The sequence below is a fragment of the Triticum urartu genome, chromosome 2 (genome assembly GCF_003073215.2).
Source record: "Triticum urartu cultivar G1812 chromosome 2, Tu2.1, whole genome shotgun sequence".
NCBI lineage: Eukaryota > Viridiplantae > Streptophyta > Magnoliopsida > Poales > Poaceae > Triticum > Triticum urartu.
In genome coordinates, this window is record NC_053023.1 from 318666236 (window position 1) to 318670563 (window position 4328).

The window sequence follows — 4328 nt, forward strand, 5'->3', positions numbered from 1 at the left end:
GAACATCAATGGTAACAGAAAAAAAAAGACGAAATTATTAGGCCAACTATGCATAAAATTTTCACCATGGGTTGTTGATCAACTTGGTGTGAAATCCTATTTTGAACTCCATCCAACTGCTTGCTGTCTCAGAAATCGTGTATACTCAACTGAAAGGGTAAGGATGAGTAACCAAGGTGAAAGATGCCTTGACATTCCAAGAAAGCAACCCAGGTGAAAGAAGCCTGCACCTGAAAAAATGAAACGGTAGAACATATGAAATTTAGAAGCCTGCACTCCAGCTGCTTGGATAAACTAACAATGGGGCGATGAGCGGATGTATAATTATTAATACCTCGTGGGTACAGAGAAACATTTCATTTCTGGCCCTGACAATTTATCTGTCAATGGTGCCGCCAGGTTCTGCGCTCTTCATTGCACTCTCCGACGATAGTAACTTCAGGATGGTTCAGATGAACACTCGCTTCATTCCTGATCACAGCAATTGCAGCTTTGACTTCAAAATATCCAGCACCATCATTGTAAAGAGTCACTTCTGCCTCTTTGAGACATGGAAGATGCTCAATGCCTAAACAGAAGCCATATGTGTTTGCCACTGACACGCTGAACGGCAGCCTAAGCTTCTCAAGCTTTGGCATAGCCCCTTGCACGAACGTGATGTATGCGCCGCCTTCCTCCACTGTGCAAACAATGGAAAATTCCTTCAGACTTGGGTATCCTTGGATTGCAATCCTTTCTTTTTGGCCTGATTTCAACAACAGTTCCAGAGAAATTAAAGCATTCAGTTTCCCAAACATCTGCAGATCCTTCCTTGTTACTTCAACTAAATTAATGCACAGGTGCGCTAGACTGATGAGTGTGGGTGCAATCCACTTTGGAGTATTCAGTAAATGGTAGTCGGTGCTCATCTGAAATCTTTGGAGGGTAAGTGGTACAGGGGACCAAGAATCTAAAAACTCGAGGGGAGTTGAATCATTGCTGAATATCCCTAAAGACTGGAGTTTGCATGCACTAAGCTTGCATAGAGAAGACAGTAACATCTCTTCATGCCTCTTATACCGGTCAGATCCTCCACTCCACCGTTCAACTCGACACATAGACTTACCAAACAGGTCAGGTTCCCAAGCTCTTCCACTGCACCTCTTGAACTCACGGTAATATTAAATCCTGAAATCACTTGTAAGTTCCTCATATTCCCAATCCCATCTGGTATTTTTGTTCTCCCTCCTCCAAAACGCCGTGCAGTAAGTAGATGCTGTAATTTAGTAAGCTGAACTATTCCAGCGGGCAACTCTTGTATGTATGTATTCCTAAGATCTAGTGTCTCTAGATCATGTAGCATCACAATTCCCGATGGTAGCCTTAATATGCCAGTGTTCCTAAAGCTCATGTACTTTACCTGGAACAGCTTGCCCATACCGTTCAGATCATAACCCTCCAAACCTGCAGAACCTTCAAAATCCATTACACGTAATGCTTCAAACTTCACAAGACTAGGCAAGTGTTTGATGCAACCTGTGGTTGTTACCGTCAGAGATCGAACATGCCGTAGGTCTTTATTTAGCAATACAGATGCAAGTTCCTGATCAATGTGCTGGATCGACAGTCGTCGAATGTAACCATGAGAATTTTCCCAAACTGTTTGCCCACCGTTTACCACATCAATGAAATTATCTTCAGTAGATTTTGATATGATGAGTTCAAGCATCATGTCATGGACTCGACAGGCACGAGCCTTACCATCGTATCCATGTCCACTGGTTGGACCATATTTCTGTTAATAAGCTCATAAAAGTTGTTTTCTGCAACTTCTTCCGAGCTCAGTCCACGCTCTTCAGTGATAAATCCTTCTGCTACCCATCGCCTTACTAGTCTTCCTCTCTCAATCACACAATCCTCAGGAAAAACACTTAAATACAGCAGGCAAGTCTTGAGATTATATGGAAGAGCATTGTAGCTTAGGGATAGTATGTTGTTCATTCCCTCTAAACATTGGTTTCGACCTAGGCCAGAACCGATTGATCTTTTCACCTTCTCCCACTCTTGTTTGTCAACTGGTTTGTTCCCTAATAAACCAGATATACTAATAATTGCCAACGGAAGGCCTCCACACTTTTTCAGGATTTCATCTGAGACTTCTTTTAACATATCAGGGCAGTAATCTGTGGTGCCGAAAATTCTTTTGAGAAATAACCTTCTAGAGTGCATGTGACTTAGAGGCTCCATGTTATAGACACGATCATCACCACCTGAACAACATGACCTGGCTACATCAGAAATGTGTGTAGTAGTGATAATTCTGCAAGAACAATTATTCTCTGGAAAAACACACTTGATAGTGTTCCATGCTGATGTTGACCATATATCATCAACAATGACGAGATACCTGAAAGATAAAGTAGATACCATGAACCAACGGTGATAAGAAATTTAACTAGAAAAAGGAAACAAACAAGGCAACTCCAAGGCCGTATATTCATTCTTCATGTGCCAGAGCAGTTAATTAAGTGTGCCACACTTCCACTTATGTTTCCGTATGCACCTTACACTCCCTATGTATCATGTCCTATATACTTATCCCTTGAAGGATGAGAACATGTTTTCAAGAAATGGACATCCAACTTTCTAAGCCAGAATTAATATCAGTAAAAACAGAGATCTACCGAGGCTACTTCTCTTTCGTCTTATAGTGCTTGGCCATCAGCAAATGTGAGCCACAATACACAATAGAAACTTCATTTCATGATCTTTTTAGTATGAGTAGATATGGTGCTTTTGCAGTGAAGACTAGAAGACAGAAAATTCGAGTGATTCTAATACTTTATCTTGGATTGGTTTTTCACCATCCTCTGTTATCATGCCAAGCAAAGATTACAGGAGCAGGGGAATCAAACTGAAACTGTGGACTGAAAAAAATATCCCTAGACATTTTATTTATGACAAACATTTTTCTTGCATCCTATTACCAGGTTAGGGAGCGGAAACTTATCAATATTAATTTACTGCCACTTGGGTGCTACAGTATTCTTGGTTGTACATACACTTATACTATGTAATTTCTAGCATGGTTGTATGGGTGGTAAAGGATGCCTAGCATTATGCAAGACATGTAACGAAAGTACTGGAGTGGCGCAAATGTTGTTCGATATGGGCAAAATTTAACAGTGGAAGCACTATAAACTACCTGCAGTATTGAGAACTACCAACGAGACGCATTATGCAGGAACTGGTAAAAGGTTAAGTTACCTCTTGTCTTGTAGCAGCTCTCTAATCTTTACCATAGATGAAACTTGGTCCCAAATGTCGATGTCCTTGATGAATCCATCTGGGCAAGGCACTTTGGACACCACATCCTTGATGATTTTCTTAATATCGGGCTTCTGCGAGACTGATATGAAAGCTTGACAATGGTAATGCCCTTGAATCTTGCGACATATTTCATGTGCTAGTGTTGTTTTGCCCGATCCTCCGAACCCAACAATAGACAAAACCTTGATGAGGAGTTGTCGATCCATCTTCTTCCATCACCCAATTGGCTAGATCATCTCTTGGACCATCAACGCCCACAAGGTTTGCCTCCTCAGCAAAAAGAGTAGACAGCCGAGGATCCAAGGCACCATGGCCGGAGGAGCTACAAACAATATCATCAAGTTTGTAACTATTCTTGAGCTCTTTCACTTGCTTGACACGAGCCTTCATATCATCAATTTGGCTGGCGATTCCACGCCGTGACCCAAGCGTCCTTAGGCAGCGAGCAGTCTCACAAAAGAAGCCCTTGAAGCCCCCTTGGCGCCTGCCGCTGCCAAGCTGGTGAATGAACTTGTCGATGCAATCCTCGATGTCGTAGGCCAGCTCTCTCACCAGCGAAATCCATGCCTTCACTTGAACATCAGGATCTTCTAGCATCATGTACTTGTGGACCGCAGCATATGCATGCTAGTCAGCTCAGATCTGAGGGAGCAGATCTCGCGATGGACGCCTTTGAGGCGGCCAAACTCGCCGGCGAGCAAGGCGGTGAGCTTCAGCAACAGGGGACCCAACGCACCGAGCGCAGCGCTCACCACAGGCGCCATGGATCTCCTACTTTCGCTAGTCTTTTTTGCTGCACTCCATCTCTCATCTGTGTGTATGGATGTGTTGGAAGTGGAGAAACGTAAATGACCAAGTTGCAATCGGGTGCGTGCCACACAAGTTGCAAGCTTGGCCTTGGCCCGCATTACGATGGCTGGCATGTGCATTTGAGTAAATAGCATAAAACTACTAGTTTACACGCTAGGGTTCTAAAAAACTACCACTTTTAAATTTTTCTCAAAAAGTTACCAAACGAG

General features: G+C 42.9%; 1 pseudogene; it reads right to left on the minus strand.

The window, feature by feature from the left end:
- The window catches only part of LOC125536489, a 15055-nt pseudogene extending 10982 nt beyond the window's left edge, over positions 1 to 4073 (minus strand).
- Positions 4074 to 4328: the final 255 nt, after the last annotated feature.